Raw genomic sequence first — 21,495 nt, 5'->3', positions numbered from 1 at the left:
CCATGATTAGCTTTTTGATTTATATAAAGTAATTTTCTTATATAATCATCCTTTAAGTATTTGAAAATATCCTATGCCACTTTAAGTTTTTTCTGTCTAAACAATATTTTATTACTTCTTCAATGGTGCCATATCAAAACACCATTTTTGTATAAATGAAGTGGTTAAGAGTGAAATATAATTTAGGAAATGTGGGTTTAAATTTGACTTTATGGCAGTAAATGAGCACTGCCTCTCCACATGATGGAGAAAGAATAAACATATAAAAGTATTAATGTTAATAAGTGGTATGAAGGAAATTCTGAGTATGGCATGGTCATGAATTAAAGATCTTAACTAATAGAAAAATTATCAGACCTATTAAAATAATTTCATTGAAAGAAAGAAATATATTCTAGAGAAATGGAACATAGACAGATGACACATTCAGAGAAATTCTTGAAAAAAAATCCAAGGAAAACTGTTTGTCTCCCTAGCATAAACAGCTTCCCAAAATGGAAATTTATATTGAACATCAAAAGAGATCTATGTTGAATTCCAGGAATAAAAGTACTTAGGATGACTGGTCAAAAAGAATGGGACAATTGGGTAAATTTTGATCATGGAATACACTCTAATAAATTCTTGAGTTCTTGTATTTTAGAGTTGTACTATTTTTTCTTACATTAAATAAAATTTCTATAGGGAGTATACACTGAAACAATTTATTACTTCCTTTAATTTTTATAATATAAAATACAATTAACAAAATACTAAGAAAAACTTATAAAAGTTTTAGGCAAGATTAGACTATGTGGAAAAAGTAAACCCAAACATAATTTTGAACATATCAAAATGTGTCAAGAACACCTGTACTGACATTGTGTTTTATTCCTTAACTAAATCTTGATGGTCATTTTTAAAAGTATAGCAAATTTCTTCTGTAAAACTCTGGAAAGGTTCACTGCTTATCGAGGATCAAAATGATCAATGACAACTAAGAAGCTTATAAATTTCTTGAAAAAATCCAAATGGATTCCCCTTCAGAGCACTGAACACTGGAAACGTTGTAATGATACATTGTATTTATGAAAATTATGATGGTTAAGATTCCAAATATATACACAAGAAACAGTGAAGTATTTTGAGGCAGGTCTAGATAATTTTTGAGAGACTAACTTAAGAGAGAGCGAGAATTCATTAAGTGCAGGATCATCACATAGTGGCATTAGAATTAGTCAGCATAGATTGGTAATTATAGAAGCAAAAGTATAAAAGGAAGAATATATCAGTAGGTCATGATGTGCATCACAAAAAGTGAAATAAAGCTACACTGTGTGTGTTTGTGTGTGTGTGTTTGTGTGTGTGTGTGAGTGTGTGTGTGTGTGTGTGTGTGTGTGTATTAAAACTTTGGATAAACTATAGAAAACCCAGAAATGTGTAGTATGATATTTCAATAACTTAGTTATCTATAGTTTAACTTTAGTACAAGTATTAGTGACTTATGCAAACTCATCTTTATATATTACAGAAACTTTAATTATAAGTATTCTAGTAAATCTCAAAAGTCTTACATTTAAAAGTGAAACATTAAATATATTATAAATCTGAATAACAAGGGGGTATGTGTAGGTTTGGATTCAGATTGTACTGTCCAATGAGTTAATGTTTTGTGAAAATGATCTTTCAAGTTCTATGCACAGAGTAGCTTAGAAACAATGTTATTCACTATCAATTCACATTTCTAATTATAGAGATGTGCTTTCTTCATACCATTAATTTCCTTTGAATAAATTATTTCAGTAAGTGGAAGTTGCTAGGTCTTGATAATGAAAATACAGTGAACTAAAAAATGCATTTGGAGAAAACAAAATATAGAGAAACTAAGTTCATGGAATTTCCATGAACCAATTAAGAAGCTATTTCATTCTGAAAATGAATAATTAATGATAGACTCATATCATAGCACATTGAAAAAAAACTAAGCTACCGAACTACAGTGGTTTTAACTGTAAAGATTTGGGAACACACATAGTGTGTAACAGAAGAAAATCGACTTTATAGAATGAAATCTAGCTGTTACAGAGGAAACAGTGGCATTAAACATCTATTTCAGAAACTCAATGTTCATAATGCTAATTTCCATATAGGCAAAAAACCTATACAAACTGAACTCACAAGCAGTTGAATAACCTAAGTGATATTGCTTACAGAATTGAAGAAATGTCACATAAAACCATAATCATTTAAGTATTTCACTTCTAAAATTCACATTAAACATTTTGTCCCTGTTAAATCAAAAAGTAGAAGCCAGGCAGATTCTGAAGTTGCGAATGTGGTAATGTGGCTTTTGAGACAGCGCAGCCTTTTCTTCTTTGTGCTTTTCAGTATGACTATCCATTATCCATTTGCTCCAAAAGATGCATGAATTAGGTGGTTCTTTGAAAGCAGAGACCGGGAACTTATGACAGAACAAATTTTGACAGCTTCATCGCAACCTTCAGGTTCTTAGATGAATGATGATTAAAATTTTTCTCTTGGAATGTGTTGTTAATTTCGTATTTTGGGATAACAACAAAAGAGGGCTATGAAACTTTCTTCATATTTTCATGAAAGAAGGTTATTTGTGAGGCATGGTGTAACCAATTCTCTAATTGCAATACTTGGATAATTTAAACAGAAAGTCTATCATTTCAAGTTTAGGCTCTTAACATTGCACTTATCTATGATTTCATTTGTATAGACATTCCTTGTATTAAAACTAAAAAGTGGTTGGATTGGAAAGAAGAAAGAAAAGGAGAGCAAAAAAGAGCTGGAGAGAGAAGAAAGAGAAGGAAGAAAGGAGAGAGAAGGGAATGGGAAGGTAAGGGGAAGCAAATTTGGAGAAAGGTGGAGGAGAAAAGAAAGAGAATATAAGGAGAGGGAAAGGGAGAGACAGTTTCCTTGTGAATCTGATAATAATAAAAAAAGGAACATGATATGTAATTTAGCATTTCCTGGAATATACCTGGGATAAATTTCAAGAAATAATATTTATTAAAAATAAAAGACTGAGTATCTTAATACATATAAATTAATAAAACATACATGAGAGGCATGAAATTTTACCAGACTATACAATAGCAGTAAAAGATTTATCAAGTGAAATATTATGCACATAGTTAAGTATTAGGTTTTCCTGAGTTAGTGTAGCTTTGAGCAAACTATATAGCCCAAGATGTCCGCAGACTCTTCACGGTCCTCTATAAGAACTGTAAGTGTTGAGTTTGCATGTGTGTTTCACCTTGCCTCACCTTATTGTTAGTTTCTGAAAGATTGGAAACTGAAATGACTTTAGTCTTACAAGATTGATGCCAAAGGACTTTCAGATATTTTATCAAAGTAGTTGCAATAGTTTAATGAAAGAGAAGTAGAATGTTGGCAAATGTTAACAAACATATGTGAATGTTAATACTAACTCTTGATTTTGTACACATTTGAAATGTCATCATTCCATAAACTGCACAAAGGATAAACTATGTTAAACCACTTGCAAGAAAGAAGAGAGCAATGCACAGAGAATATAAAACCACAGAAGACAACACTGATTCTTCTGTATTTTAACCCTGTCCATTATCCAAGCTCAAACTGAGAATAATTTGACAGTTCTTATTGAATTTATTTTGCCTTCTTTTCATGTATTTGTGTTGTAAATACATGTGTCATCATCTGAGAATGTGTTAGTGCACATACATGTTTATGCTGTGTGTGCCTATTCATACTCATGTAGATGCCCAAGATCCCTGATATTGGTAATCTTTTTTTTTGATGGACTTGTGTAGATATTACCCATCTCTGTGTTGTCCCCATGTCCATCTGGTATTTGTTGGGTTCTAAGAACCTGAATTTCAAACTTCTTACTTGTCTGAAATGTATCATAACAAATGTACCATATCTCAGGACTCCTGCACATTAATTTTAATAATAAATTGATATTTTCAGGTCTGGGATATTGTTATGAACACAACTATTTCTTTGTAGAATAGAAACATTTGAAATGTAAATTAAAATATCTCGAATAAAAAAAGTTAAAAAAGAAACATTAAATTTTACTAGATATTCCAAGCATAAACACTAACCTATGCATGAACAAACAACTGTGGAACATAGTTAAGTAACATGGTATTGCAACCATATGTGGATTGACAGCTTCTTGATCTCTACTTTGTCTTATGATCTCATGGATTAGAGAACACTAGAAAGGAACAATTTGGTCTGTGGGACTAGATAATATTTGTGCCGGCATTATAAATATCTCTGCATTTCTTAAAAGGAAAAGAGTTGAAAATGTGCAAATAAATTAAAGATCATCCATTATATTTGCAACAAAGTACATTTCACACTCCTTAGAAGTACCATCTGTAGCTACAATAAAAACAGAAATAGAAACCTTCAGAATCTGAGTTTTCTTTTATGTATGTATAGGAAACCTTTTTGAGTCTTTCTCTATGGGATAGTGCTATATTCACATGACATTTTAGGTACCATCAAGTACATTTCAAGAACTTGGTGATTTATTGAGAGAGTCATTCAATACTTTTGCAGTTCATATTTGACTCATGGAATATCAAGAATAGAAATATCAAGAATGGATAATAGTTTTAGCCTAAATTATACACAAAGTAAAAATAAGTCTAGCCTGCAAAACTATAAATAAGCAATATTTAAGACAGAAAAAAAAAAGAAAATACTTGGTTTGTTTTACTCCTTAGTGAAATTTTTGTCTTCTAATTTCCATTTTATTTTATTTTATTTTATTTTATTTTATTTTATTTTATTTTATTTGTTTACAATCTAGCCTTTGCCCCCCTTCTAGGTCCCCTATCATACAGTTCTTCTTTCTATTTCTCCTGCTCCCCTTTACTCTGAGAAGATTCTCCATCTCAACCATTCCCCCTCCCTCCGAGCCCCACCCCTTCTCCCACTAAGGCCAGACCAGGCAGTCCTCTGTTATATATATTTGGGGACCTTGGACCAGCTCATCTATCCTGCCTGGTTTGTGGCTCTGGGTCTGGGATCACCCAGGTGTCCAGGTTAGTTGTGAGTGCTGGTCTTCATATGGGATCACCCTCTACTTCATCTTCATCCAACATTCCCCTAATTCAACAATAGGGTCCCCAACTTCAGTCCAAAGGTTGGGTATAAGTATCTGCAGCTGTATCAGTCAGCTGCTAGTTAGGATTCTCAGAGGACAGTCATGGTAGGCTCCTGTCTGTAAGCACACCATGGTATCAGTAATAGTGTCAGGCCTTGGAATCCCTTCATAGGATGGTTCACAAGTTGAGCTGGTCACTGGACCACCTTCCCCTCAGTCTCTTTTCAATTTTTATCCCTGTAGCTCCTTTATACAGGAAAAGTTGTGGGTCAAAAATTTTGACAGTGTGTTGACAACCCCATCCCCCGAATAAAGGCCTTGCTTATCTATTGGAGATGCGTCCCTTCTCCCCACATTTGTGCATTTAATCTAAACTGACTCCCATTGAGTCCTGAGTGTCTATCACTTCTCAGGTCTTTGGTACTTTCTAGAGGGTCCCCTCATATCTCAACCCCACCTACAATGCCACTGTTCTCCATTCATTCTGTTGGCCCTCTGGACTAATCTCCTTCCTGCCCCCCATACCTCATCATGCTCCCCTTTTGACCTTCCTCTCCCCTGTTCTATGCAGATACCTCCCACCCCTGCCTTCTGTGTCTATTTTCTTCCCCTTAAGTTCTGTGGGTTATATTCTAGATATGCAATAATTTTTGGCTAATACCCACTTATTATTGAATACATATTATGCATATGTTTTGGGTCTTGGTGACCTCTCCAGGATGATATTTTCTAGTTCTATCCATTTGCCTGCAAAAGACATGAGGTCCTTGTGTGTGTGTGTGTGTGTGTGTGTGTGTTTTCAAGACAGGGGTTCTCTGTGTAGCCTTGGCTGTCCTGGAACTCACTTTGTAGACCAGGCTGGCCTCAAATTCAGAAATCCACCTGCCTCTGCCTCCCAAGTGCTGGGATTAAAGGCATGCGCCACTACCGCCCGGCTGATGTCCTTTTTCTTAATGGCTGAATATTATACCATTAACTTCCACTTTCAGATGAATGGAAAGTGATAGAAGCACTTGGAAGCAATTTGTGGATAAGTCCAATCACTTTGGTTTTCACTCTAGCTTAGATTTAACAACTTATAAGTCCAATGTCAAAATGGAGTAAAATGTAAATATTCTGGAAAAGAGTTCCTAAGACACCTAGGTATAGAAATCAGTGAATCCGTTGGAAAGACTATTATTCATACACACACACACACATACACACACACACACACACACACATGTATACACAAACCATGTGTGTATATGTATTCATGTATTCTATAATAGGCTATAACCATGTCAGAATGGAAAATGAGAAATAAATACAACATAAAAATGTATCATTACAAATAAAATTAATAGTCATACCTCTGTTACCTATGTGGACTGAACTAACTACTCACTTTCCAACAAAAGACATATCTTGAAGTTCTAAAGTTCATCAACTTAGAATTTGACGTTATTAAGCAACATATTCCGGCCTATACTCCATTTATTACAGAGTGAAGTTTTATCTATTTGGAAAATTTTAACACGTAAGTAAGTGCTTAGATAGTCAACATTTTGAATAAGGCACAACTAACATGGATTGATTCTGCCCAAGATTGCCTGAGTCTTCAGATAATAAAAATCAAATAGCTTGACATGACCAAATGACCAGAGACACCACTCATCAAAAAATTCAACATTCCTTCAGGTTAAAAGTCTTGGAAAGATCAGTAATTCAAGTTATGTACCTAAACATAGTAAAAGCAATATAAAGCAATATACAGCAAACTAGTAGCCACCATCAAAGTAAATGGTGAATTGGAAGCAGTCCTACTAAAATCAGGGACTAGACAAGACTGTCTATTCTCTCCCTATTTATTCAATATAGAACTTGAAGTTCTAGCTAGAGCAAATAGACAAAAAAAGGAGGTCAAAGGGATAAAGTTGGAAAGGAAGAAATCAAAATATCACTCTTTGCAGATGATGTGATAATATACATAAGTGACCCCAAAAATTCCACCAAAACACACCTAAACCTGAAAAACAATTTCAGCAAAGTGGATGTATATAAAATTGACTCAAACCAATCAGTAGACTTCCTCCATTCAAAGGACAAACTGTGTGACAAAGAAACTAGGGAAATGGCACTCTTCATAATAGTCACAATCAATAAAAAATTATCTTGGTGTGACTCCAGTCAAACCAGTACAAATCTGTATGACATGAACTTCAAGTCTCTGAAGAAACAAATCAAAGAAGACCTCAGAATATGAAAGATCTCCCATGCTTGTGAATTGGAAGGATTAATATAGTAAAAGTGGCCATCTTGACAAAAGCAATCTACAGATTAAGTGCAATCTCCATCAAAATTACAACTTATTTATTCATAGATTTAGAAAGAGCAATTCTCAAATTCATTTGAAACAACAAAAAACTTAGGATAGCGCAAACTATTCACAAATAAAAGAATATCTGGGGGAATTACCATCGCTAACCTCAAGCTGTACTTCATAGCAATAGTGATTAAAAACAAGATGGTATTGGTACAGTGACAGGCAGGCAGATCAATGCATTAGAATTGAAGACCCAGAAATGAACCCACATACCTATGATCATTTGATCTTTAACAAAGAAGCTAAAACAATTCAGTGAAATAAAGACAGCCTTTGCAACAAGAGGCGATGGTTCAACTGGCAGTCAACATTTCGAAGATTGCAAATTTATCCATTCTTATATCATTGTACAAAGCTCAAGTCCAAGTGGATCAAGGACCTCCACATAAAACCAGATACATTGAAATTAATAGAAGATAAAGTGGGGAGGAACCTTGAGTTCATGGGCAGAGGGGAAATTTCCTGAACAGAACACCAATAAGATTGCAAAGCTTTTGTAAGGCAAAGGATACTGTTAAAAGGACAAAATGACAACCAACTGATTAGGAAAAGATCTTTACCAATGCTACTTCTGATAGAGAGTTAATATCTAATATATACAAAGAACTCAAGAAGTTAGACTTCAGAGAACCAAATATCCCTATTAATAATGGGGAACAGAGCTAAACAGAGAATTCTCATCTGAGGTACCTCAAATGACCAAGAAACAAAAAATTCAACATCCTTAGTCATCAGGGAAATGAAAATCAAAATAAACCTGAGGTTCTACCTTATACCAATCAGAATTGCTAAGACCCAAAATTCAGGTGACAGTAGATGCTGGCAAAGATGTAGAGAAAGAGGAAGACTCCTCTATTACTGGTGGGATTGCAAGCTGATACAACCACTCTGGAAATCAAGTTGGTGTTTACTCAGAAAATTGGACATAGGACCTAAGGACCCAGATATAATGCTCCTGGGTATTTACCCAGAAGATGCTCCAATGTGTAATAAGGATACATGTTCCACTATGTTCATATAAGCCATATTTCTAATAGTCAAAAGCTGGAAACAACCCAGATATTCCTCAACAAAGGAATGAATACAGAAATTGTGGTACATTTTCATAATGGAATACTACTCAGCTATTAAAAACAATCACTTCATGAAATTCAGAAGTAAATGGATGGAACTAGAAAATATCATCGTGAGTAAGGTCACTCAGTCACAAAAGCCCACACGTGGTATGTATTCACAGATAAGTGGATATTAAGCAGAAATCTTGGAATATCCATGAAACAACTCAAGGACCTCATGAAGCTCAACAGGAAAGAAGACCAAAGTGTAGATGCTTCAGTCCTACTTAGAAGGGAAAACAAAATAATCAAGGAAATTAGAGAATAGAAGGGACTTGGGAGGAAGATATGAGGTTGAGGGGGGCAAGAGAGGTACAACCAGGTATGGTAGGAGATGGAGGAGAAGTACAGAAGTTCAGGAGATTGAACAGAGGTGTGTAGCAATGGGGGATGAGGAAATGGGGGTAGCAACCAGAAAATCCTAGATTCCTGGAAAGCAACAGCCTCCCAGTACCCCCATGGAGATGACATTAGCTGAAATACCCCCAAAAGGAAGGGAAGAACCTGTTCCGACCATATCCTGAGGTTATGCATGGCAACCCAGTTGAAGGATGGGACCACTCACCCATCCCCAAACTTTTAACACTGAATTGCTCCTGTCAAAAAGAAATTCAGAGACAAAGAGTTGAGCAGAGACTGAAGGAAAGGCCATTAAGAGATTGTCCCACCTGGGGATCCATCCCACATGTAGACACCAAACCCAGACACTGTTGCAAATGCCAAGAAGTGCTTGCGGACAGGAGCCTCACAGAGCTGTCTCCTGAGAGGATCTATCAGAACCTTACCAATGCAGAGGCAGATGCTTGCAGCCAAACTTTAGACTGAGCACAGATACCCCAATGGAGGAATTAGTATAGGGACTAAAGGAGTTGAAGGAGCCTTATCCGGCATCAATGGAAGTTCATGTATGCATTGAACAACTGCTGTGGGATTTTTCTATGAACCTGACAATGACTATCTTCTGGAGATTGAAGTGGTCTTTTATATATATATACATGCTGGGCAACAACAGGAATTGGATGCATCATGAGCTAGAGTTATATAATAAAGGCTATCATACCCCGAATGGCTCTATGGGTGGAAGTCACAGTAACCAGTAACCCCATTACTGTAGTGTACAGTTTGAAGCTCTGATAAGCATGTGAACTTCTACTGGGTGTACAGCAAGTGATTCTTTAATAAATGCTCAAAAAGTCTGGGTTTCCAAACACAATGTTTACTGAGCTATTTAATCATTTCTATTTTATTCTGAAAGATCATAAAATGTCATTTGAAAGAGTCTCAATGCAATATGTGAGGAAATGGACTGCTTATTAAGGAACACTTGTGAGCCTGCCTTTCTGAGTAACGTATTGACACAGGAGGCCACATAAAAGGGCCTATTAATCTGGACTATTTATCTAAAACAATGCAAGAGGCAGATCACTACTGTCAATATGCACCCCTTGCTTTGTAATATATATATATATATATATATGTATATATATATATATATATATATATATATATAATAAGAATTTCTTTTCAAGACATTAGGTATAGTTCTACACTAATCAACAAAACAATTATTTCTGGGTATTGTTTATTTATTATACATAATATTCATTCTTGACATTCATCTTCATTAAAAAAAAAGTCATTGGAAGTGCTATACATAAGGTTCTTTGTTCTCCATACTTTTGCATTATGGGGTCAAGTGGCTGCTAAGGCACACAGCTAAATTCAGTAAATAAAAAATCTGTCCATGTCTGTGCTTTCCTGACACTAATAAACCTTGAATCTAAGACTAAGTTCTTGACACAAAAGTATAAAATTGACAAGGTATGATGACACCTGCATTTAAATCCACCACCCTTTGGGCCAAGGTAGGCAGCTCTGAGTTTGAAGCCAAACTAGTCTGCATAGTCTGCACAAGGTAGTCAGGAAGCAGGACAACCCAATGAGACACCCCTCACCACACACACACACACACACACACACACACACACACACAAAAGTGAAAGGTATCAGGTGACTTGCCTCAGTGCAAATGTGACTCAGGAAAGTTAAGATTACAATGGAAATAAGGTTTTAGATACTGAGTGAATCATAAAATAGGAGAGCTTGATAGAACTTCTTACAGCTATCTTAATAATTCTGAATTATACAAAGCTACATATTTTAATACTGTCAACAAAATTTTGTTTTAACTAATTTCTTTGCATTTTCAACAGAATCCCCTTTGGAAAACTTCCAACTCTGACAGCTGAGGGAAGAGGGGATTGTAAAATGACCAGACACACTCAAGGTTATCTGTGGAGTTCACAGTATAAATGCATAAGAAGGGCATGCATGTGGCAGCTGGAGGTAAAGGAAATCCAGCAGCTACCAGAGAGACCTAGAAAGGCCAGACATATGTGAGCAGGGAAGCCACAGAGGCCGTGGCAGTGATCCCGCCAGCCTAGGATGTTCATCATAGTCACTTTGAGTATTGCAGTCTTTTATTTCCACAAGCTCATTTCATCCCTATGAAACCAGGACTAACTCTTCTTAATTAGAAAAGAAAGCCAAGTAAGCATAGGCTTTTATTTTTCCTAAATGGGAAAGGAGATGCCTTAGATAACAGTTTTGTCATCAAGGCAATATCAGATTGCAGACCCTCTAATTATATTGGGCAAAATAACACCGGATCTTAACTGATGGCCTTCCTAATTCAGCAGCTCAGAAATCAAATTAAAATGGGAGATATTATGCTTATGGGCTAATTTGTCCAGAGTTTATTATATTGTAGGCTTACAAAAGAGCTTCGTGAATAATTACTTTGCATTGTCTACTTCCTCAATATTAGAGCTGATATCATCTATCTAGACCCAATCAAGTCACATCAACGTCAAATCAATGAACTGACAGAACCACGAGTGAATTGGATGTGTAGTCAAGCAGCTACAAGTTTAAACATGTCTACAGTTCAGAGACCATATGAAATCACAGCAACACATAAGATGCCTAGTTACTGCAGAATCACAGAGTTGTGAATAATATATTCATCATTTTCAAAGAAACACAATTTTTTTCTTCTTACAAATACTCTATTGGACATCTGAGTATCTTCTTTTTTTATGATTATTTTTATTCGATATATTTTTATTTACATTTCAAATGATTTCCCCTTTCCTAGCCCCCCCACTCCCCGAAAGTCCCGTAAGCCCCCTTCTCTCCCCCTGTCCTCCCACCAACCCCTTCCCACTTCCCCGTTCTGGTTTTGCTGAATACTGCTTGACTGAGTCTTTCCAGAACAAGGGGCCACTCTTCCTTTCTTCTTGTACCTCATTTGATGTGTAGATTATGTTTTGGGTATTCCAGGTTTCTAGGTTAATATCCACTTATTAGTGAATGCATACCATGATTCACCTTTAGAGTCTGGGTTACCTCACTTAGTATGATGTTCTCTAGCTCCATCCATTTGCCTAAGAATTTCATGAATTCATTGTTTCTAATGGCTGAGTATTACTCCATTGTGTAGATATACCACATTTTTTGCATCCACTCTTCTGTTGAGGGATACCTGGGTTCTTTCCAGCATCTGACAATTATAAATAGTGCTGCTATGAACATAATAGAGAGTATCTTCTAAGCTAAAACATATTCAATAATAATAATAAGAGGAATGTAAATAAAAGTTGTATAAATTTGTTTAACTCAATTTAATTTTATAATTTCATGTGTTTTGCATTACTGTTGCTTGACACACACACACACACACACACACACACACACACACAGACACACAACCATTTAGTTCAAACCTTTTGCCCAATATTTACTTGAAAGAAGGATTGACTTATATGAGGGAGCTTACTACATACTTTACTCAAATAAACAATTAACTGTTGGATGCTTATAGTCACATGGACCCAGAATTCATGATCTTTGACTGCCCAATCTTGAGTAAATTTTGATGTCATTGATGCCACCTGCAGTTTTGTTTCTATAAAGGTAGTCAGGAAGGCCTCTTTGGCTCTTGATATCTCTGTCGCTTCTTTTCTCAAAGAATGGGACTCTTATTTCTGGTAATCCTGCTCTTTGGTCAAAGTCTGAATCCAGACATTATTTGGTATCAATTCTAGAAGAAATCAGACATGTGTATATAGAAAAGGAAAAAGAAAAAAACCACATGTGCTCCTTCATCTAACAATGTTGAATCACTAAAATTTTATTAATAGATGTAGCCTTTTTGTGAAACAAAGCTACTCCCAGAACAAAAACAAAGCTGGAGAAGCTCTTTGACTTTAAAGTTCTGTCTTCTTAACAACCATCCACATCCCTTTCTAGGATGTGATTCTTGTTCTTGCTTCTGTTTTGTTGTGGTTGTTGTTTGTATGTTTTATTTTGTGTATTTGATGTTTGTTTTTGTTTGGGTTTGATCTTTGTTTTTTATATTTTCTTTTGGGTTTTTTTCATTTGTTTGTTAAATTTTAATTTAATCTTTTTTTTTACACTCCAGATTTTATTCCCCTCCTGGTCCATTCTCTGACTGTCCCATGTCCCCTATGTCCATCCATTCTCCATGAGAATTTTCCCACCCTCCCACCCATATCCCACCAGACCTCCTGACACCCTAGGGCCTCCAGTCTTTAGAGGATTAAGTGCATCTTCGCTAACTGAACCCAGACCTGGTAGTCCTCTGCAGTATATGTGTTGGAGGCCTCATATTAACTGGTGTATGCTGTCTGGTTAGTGGTCCAGTGTCTGAGAGATCTGGGGGGTTCACGTTAATTGAGACTGCTGGTCCACCTACAGCGTCATCCTCTTCCTCAGTTTCTTCCAGCTTTTCCCCATATAACCACAGGGTTCAGCAGCTTCTGTCCATTGGTTGGAAGTAAACAGTCCTAGAACCTCATGAAGGATAAAAACCATTTTGGGGGTACAGTCAAAATATAATATGAATAACCCCTATTCCAGTTCCATATACATACTTTTTGAGGGAATAAACAATTTCATGTCCATAATCACATTACATATGGCAACTCACAATAATGGTGGATTGTCCCATAATCAATGATCTCAATTAAGAAAACATCTCATAGATATGCCTCTAGCTAGCCTGACTGAAACAATCCATAAACCATAGTGATTATGCATACCTTTATTTAGTGGAACATTAAGAGTTTGTATTTATGTACGGTGAAATTGAATTATATAAAGCCTCTAAGTCAGACCCATAGTAGACAGCTGAAAACATAATTCTAATGGTCACCGTATTGAAGCTGACTTTTATAAAATATTGGCATAAATTACAAAGCAAACATGGGCTCAACCAAGATGAGTCAGACCTGGTGCCTGACTATATTAAGATTATTATACTAATAAATGCACATTTATTATATTATTTATCATGTTATGAAAGATTCAATGAAGGAAAAGAGTGTAACATAAATATAACATTTATCTCTAAAAATATCTCCTTGGAATATGTGCAAGTCTTTTATAAACTCATCACTTAAAATTACTTTTATAAATACAATTCATTAAAATATATGACATGTGTATTTCAACATCCATCAATTTGTCGTTATACTAATGCTTATACTCAATGAACTTTATAGCATGAAATTATCTACATAGTTTAATGTTACAATTTTATTTTAATTCTTCAAGACTTTTAAAATATCCATTTATAGCAATTATGCTTACCATCTGACACTAACTTATTATATTAAGATAACATGATATAAAACATTGCACAAGAAATGATCTATGTGGTGGTAGGGGATTAGAAGCATAAAGATTACTTAAGTGAATACAGTTCATAGAGTGTTTGAGAGACTTTCAGATTTTAAATGATATTAAGCTGAAACTACAATCAGGGAAATCTTCACTGTGCATGGCTCTAATTGTGATAAAGGAGATTTAAACATCTAGGATACTGTTTGTGTCTAAGTAATTTAAGCTTGGTAACACTGGATTCCGCCCAACCTCAGAGATTGTTCAACATCACAAAGGCATGGGTTCTTTAAATCTTAAAAGCTGTAACTTTCTAACCTGTTAATTGAATTACTAATAAGCAAATCCTATCAGTTCCAATTCTGGATGTTTTTAATAATTTTGACAGTGTGTCATTTAAGTTCCTGAAATTGCAATTAATCGAAATTGTACTTGATAGGGAGTGTCTTAGAAGAAACGGAGATCTGACTACCTTTAGCATTAAAAAAACCTGAAAATGAAAATACTATAAAGTTGGAGTTGAGTGTAAGAATCTAACTCAGAAAATAAGGCAGAGAACAGAAGATCAGATAACCCTTTTCAGCTTTACTCATGTACATATGGGTGAATACTCTTACATATATGTACTAAATATACTCACAGCATTAATAAATATATATCTACTTACAATTAAGGTGCATGAATATAATAAAAATAAGTCAGCTAAGCTATCACTGTAAATGAAGTCTACAGAATTGCTTTGCCCACCTAATGTTCAGATTTGGACAATTTCAAAGTTAATACAGAAACTTATCAAGGTTCCTGGAGCTTTCTTTCTTTAGCTGTACTACCATGATGTGGTATACTAACATGGTGTAGTATACTACCATGCTGAAAACTGTCAGCAAGACTGAAAGAGCTGCAAGGTCTTGAGAGATAAATATGCATAATTGAAAATAGGAAAGAATGTTATTAAGAATATGGTGTTTGCTCTCAGTCATAATATATGTCAGTATATGTATCTATGTAGGGATCTTTTCAGTCGCATATGTTTGGTAAGATTGCAGTATCAAAGTTGTTTTATTTATAAGAAATACAAATTGATTCTAACACAGAAATAGGTACTTCTTGACCTGAAGAATATATGTACATTTCAAGACACTTTTCTTTTTCTTTGCAATTCTCATAGACATTTGGATAACTCTAAATCCAAATACTGATAATTCTGTATGTCAGATCCCAAATGTAATTTAAAAGCCACAATATTTAAAGCCTTTTATACCATTATAACTGGATACATTCCATTCTCATTATGCCTTCCAAGTCTCACATCAACTTTTACCAGGCATGTATATTTCAAATACAGCTAAAGCGAAAAGCTAGACAATGATCACTAGAGAGGATGAACAGGCTTATTCATGATTAATTGGCCTTTTTAAGTGTGGCGTCTTCATTGGAAGCCTGTGATACTGACAGTTTGAAGAGATAAATAGGACATGAGTGGTCATTACACAGAGATATGTCCAAGCACATTAGAGTATTCTTGTCTTCACTTTCAATTTACATAATTTCTAAATGTGCTAAGAATGGAAAGTATTGTTCATTGGTGGCAGTTTCTGCTACAGAACAATCAACATCACAAAACAGTTTGGCTTAACCCGAGCTGAGGAAGTGATTGCTATAAAGTTTTTCCAATCTGTTTCTTTGTAAAGTTTTCTTTTGAATGCAGCAGCTGTTTCTATCAGTCACATCAGGCACATTTTCAAAGTGGACAAAGTAGGAAACGGGAGTCACTAAAAGACACATAGCTTGGGAAGTGCAATAGGTAAGGTCAATTAAATCAACAAAAGTAAGGTTTTTGTTTTGTTTTGTTGTATTTTTAAAAGTGGAGTTGTGAAAGAAGAGAAGAAAAATAACAGAACAAAGAAGGGGAAGAGGAGAGAAGAATGGGTGAGGCATAAATAAAGAGAGAATGAAGGAAACTGACAGATGTGAGAGTCTGAGGATAAATAGAAAGAAAGGTAAGACTAGGTGAAAGAAGTAGACATGCAGTCAGGAAGGCACAAGGAAAATGGAAGCCAGATTCCTGGTTACATTAGATCCTTACAGTTCTTTAATTCCAGAAACAATTATGGGTGACAAGGCAGTGAACACAATATGACTCCTTTTGCTAATATTATTGAGTATAATTTGCATTTTTGTATGCAATGTAATAGAAACAATATATCAGAAATATTCTGTCTGACTTATTATGAAAAAAGCTATTCCCAAGTAGGAATAACTTCTTTTCTTTTCCAGACTTTTAAAACTCAAGAAATCATATATTCTCCATTTCTCCCTCTTGCTAAGTTTCCTATCAATGTGTGCATAGATTTGTCCTAAATGGTATAGGAATTAATCATAGCTCCAGAAAATATATATATAGAATGGCTTACACACAATCACACACACACACACACACACACGCATACACACACATACACACACAAGCACACACAAGCACTTGCTTAAATACAAAGGTTCAGGCATAACATGACAAGGTCAGTGAAATGAGCTGCAGTGTTCAGGTATGAAATATCTAAATTCAATCTTGGCATTTTGTTTGTGGGAACTTGAAAGAGCAAGTGTTTGTCCTACTTATGATTTCATCAATGAAATAGAATACCACAAATTACTGAGGTATTATGAAGACTGAATACTATGTTGAGATCTGAGCTTATGGTCCCAGTCTTTGTCCTCAGGATTTCTTGTCTGAATGAATTGCGGTTAACTGTCATCTATGTGAACTTATTTAATTTACAAGACACTTATTAAACAATGTTCTGTGTTCAACCGACTTACCAGGTGTTAGGAAATAGAGTATCTTATTTCATCCAAATAAATATTCCAAAATAATACAAGACTTAGTGAGGTATTACTTATATTTTAGCTATTTTGTAATTAAACAGATATTATTATATCTGTTTCCTCCACTGAAAGAGAGAAAATGTGGAGACTTACATTTCATGAAAACTACCACTTAATTTGAAGAAAGTACATGAATGTATGCATGTAAATACCTGTTCTCATGCAAGATGTAAATCTTTCTGGGCAATGACTCTATATTATACACATTTATATGCATCATTCCACTTTGTAATTGTGTAAACATCCTACAATACCACTGATACCATATTTTGTGTAGGGAAATGGTCCAAATATTGCTAAAGTGTTATTTTACTAATTCTATTTTAAAACTCAAAACCAGATATTTTTCATATCAAATTTTGAAACTAAAATATGTTATAATAAGAGATTATTCGTCCTTTGACACTTATTATTGCAGTGTAATTCATCTTACCTTCCTTTACCAAACCAGAAAATAAACATACTCTGTGAATATTTTAACTTTGATTGTAATTGACACATATTCTATTCAGGTATGAAAAATTTAAATATCAAAAAATGACATGTGTTTTGGGAATTCTAGGAGAATAATGTTCTATTTTTATAGGGAAAAATATGAACAAAGAAAAACATAAAACTGGAGAATTTGTGTAGCAAAGTAACTGTCAGCACGACATCATATTTATGATCTTATTAGTTCTTGAGAATTTCATCCAGGATGAATTAATTGTATTCACTCCACACAAATATTCTCAGATCTATTTGCCTTCTCTACCTATTTAACTTAGTGCCCTATATTTTTTAAACCTTGAACATCAATTTGTGCAGTCCAAGCCATGGAGTAGTGGATACATATTCACTGTGTGGCACCTGGTAGGTTAGCTACTCTCTAGTGGAAGACCATATATCTGAGAATACTTGCATGTCATCATTGTACTATAAAACATTTTGCATGGATGGGAATGTACCATGGTTTTTAGAATATTTCATTTTGCAAATTCATTTGGAATAACAAAAAAATAGGATAGCAAAAAACACTATCAACAATAAAAGAACTTCTGGGGGAATCAACATCTCTGAACTCAAGCAATACTGTGGAGCAATAGTGATAAATACCGCATGGTATTGGTACCTAGCAAGGAACATGTAGGACAATTTGTCATCTGAATACTTTTTCTTTAATATTTCTTACATTGTTATCAATTTTGTGAGCCATTTTCTAGAACTATCAGAACAATGTGTGTCACAGGCAATGTTTATGTGACTCAGATTTGAAGTCATGAAACAGGAGACTTCACTTATTGAATATTACCTCTCCCAGCTGAATGATAGTAGGGACTGTAGATGTGTGATTTTATTTTGCTACACAGCCATTCCAGTTGACTTAAATTACACATTTCAGATTATATATAAAACTACAATTTTTATGTAGTTTAATAAAAGCAGATGATTTAAAAAAAAAAGGAATAGACAAATGGGACCTCCTAAAATTGCAAAGCTTCTATAAGTCAAAGGACACTGTTAATAGGACAAAAAGTCAGCCAACACATTGGGAAAATATCTTTACCAACCCTATATCTGATAGAGGGCTAATATCCAATATATACAAAGAACTCAAGAAGTTAGATCCAGAGAATCCAAAAATCCTATTACAAATGGAGTACAGAGCTAAATAAAGAATCCCCAGTTGAGGAATACTGAATGTGTAAGAAGCACCTAAAGAAATGTTCAATATCTTTAGTCATTAGGAACATGCTAATCAAAACAACCCTGAGTTTCTACCTCACACCAGTCAGAATGGCTAAGATCAAAAACTCAGGTGACAGTAGATGCTGTCGATGATGTGGAGAAAGAAGTTCACTCCATTGCTGGTGGGATTGCAAGCTGTTACAACAACTCTGGAAATCAGTCTGGTAGTTCTTCAGAAAATTGGAAATAGTATTACCTGAGGACCCAGATATCCCATTCCTGGGCATGTACCCAAAAGATGCTCCAACGTATAACGAGGATACATGCTCCACTATTTACAAAGGAGCCTTATTTATAATATCCAGAAGCTGGAAAAAACCCAGATATCCCTCAACAGAGGAATGGACACAGAAAATGAGGTACATTTATACAATGGAATACTGCTCGGTTATTAAAAACAATAACTTCATAAAATTCTTAGGCAAATTGATGGAATTAGAAAATATCCTGAGTGAAGTAATCTGATCACTAAATAACATATATGGTATGAACTCAGTAATAAGTGGATATTATCCCGGAAGCTAGGAATACCCAAGTTACAATCACAGAACACATGAATCTCAAAAACAAAGAACAAAGTATGGATACTTCAATCCTTCTTAGAATGAGGAACAAAATACCCATGGGAGAAGATACAAAGTGTAGAGCTGAGACTGAAGGAAAGGCTATCCAAAGACTGCTCCACCTGAGGATCAATCCTGCACACAGTTAACAAACCCAGACACTATTAGGGATGCCAAGAAATGCTTGCTGACAGGAGTCTGATATAGTTGCCCCCTGAGAGGCTCTTCCAGTGCCTGACAAATAGAGAAGTGGATACTCTCAGTCAACCATTGAACTGAGAACAGGGTTTTTAATGGAGGAGCTAGAGAAAGGAACCAAGGAGCTGAAGAAGTTTGCAGCCCCATAGGAGGAATAATAATATGAACCATCTAGTAATTTCAGAGCTCCCAGGGACTAAACCACCAACCAAAGAGTACACATAGAGGGACCCGTGCCTCTTGTTGCATATGTAGCAGAGGATGGCCTTGTCAGATATCAATGGGAGGAGAGGCCCATGGTCCTCTGAAGGCTCGATTCCCCAGTATAGGGAGATGCCAGGACAGAGAAGCAGGAGTGGGTGGGTTGGTGAGCAGGGGGAAGGAGGATGGGATATGGTGTTTTCAGAGGGGAAACCAGGAAAGTTGATAACATTTGAAATGTAAATAAAGAAAATATCTAATTAATAACACTTTGTACTTCCTCTTAAAACAAATAGGTAATCTTAACAGTATTTCAATTTAAGCTTTTAATATTTAAATGACACTGACATATTTAAATTTGAATAGTAAAAGATACTCTCTCAGTAAATACACAGCATGTTGTGTGTGTGTATCTCTGTATGTACATGTGTGTGTGTGCGTGTGTTTATCATATATACTGTAGCTTGATATTAGTAACCTTAAAATAATTTGAATCATAACAGCTGTACAATTTTGTATCCTAAATTAACTATTTACTTTTTAAAGGTGAAATTCTTCAATTAATTTTGCTGGATGAAAATAAATTATATCAATTTTCTATGGGTACACAAGTTTTGAAATTTCCTTTTTATGTTGGATGCTAGGCCTGGTTTGAATTTCAGATTTCAAAATGAATCATAACCACTCAAATTCTAATCCTACATATGATGGGCAGTTTGGTTGGTTTAATAGGTTTACCTTTCATAGACTCATGTGTTTGAATATGCTTCAGTCAGAAAATGACACTATTGGGAGGTTTGGTCTTTTTGGAGTAGGTGTGGCCTTGCTGAAGACAGTGTGTCACTGTGGGCGTGGACCTTAGACTCTCCTGCTAGATAGCTGGAAGACAATCTTCTCCTGGTTGCCTTCAGATTAAAATGTAGAACTCTCAAATCCTCCAGTGCCATGTCCTCTGTGTTTCCAGCTTGATGACAATGGACCGAAACTCTGAGTCTGTAACCCAACCCCAGTTAAATATTGGCCTTTATAAAACTTGTCTTGGTCATGTGTCTCTTCACAGCAATGGAAACCCAAATATAGGCAGCATAGTGGGAACCAAAATTTCTTATGATTTTTCTAATTCTTAAATAATATCTTATCAGTTCTACCTCCTTCCTCCTGTTTCTACTGTCTCTTCATTTTGTCTTTGTGTGAAGTGGTCTAATTTGATAGTCATGCATCTGTGAAAAGTAATTTAAATTATTTTTTCCTCAGAATTCCATGATCTTGCAGATTTTTTTTGGTTGATTTAACCAAAGTTGAATGTAATAACAGTAACTAGGGATAATTTAGAGGATGGCAAAACTATGCATATTACAGTCTTGCTCATTTCATCATAAAAGTCATAACTTACATAGAAATACATACTTACATCGTATTTGGGCTCACCATTTTTCTAGTGTTTTGTACAGAACATCCCTGATAAGTTGGATACAGGTGTAGTTTATATATCTTCATTACTAGATAGAAGATATCCAAGGTCTATTGAGATAACTTGCCCAAGTTACAAGATCCAGAACTTAAAAATTAAAAGGACCCTTCGTCCTCATCATCACCCATTATGATGGGAAAACCCTGGAGGAA

The sequence above is a fragment of the Apodemus sylvaticus genome, chromosome 5 (genome assembly GCF_947179515.1).
Source record: "Apodemus sylvaticus chromosome 5, mApoSyl1.1, whole genome shotgun sequence".
Taxonomy (NCBI): domain Eukaryota; kingdom Metazoa; phylum Chordata; class Mammalia; order Rodentia; family Muridae; genus Apodemus; species Apodemus sylvaticus.
The sequence above is the reverse complement of the archived record's forward strand: the minus strand, read 5'-3'. Positions refer to the sequence as shown.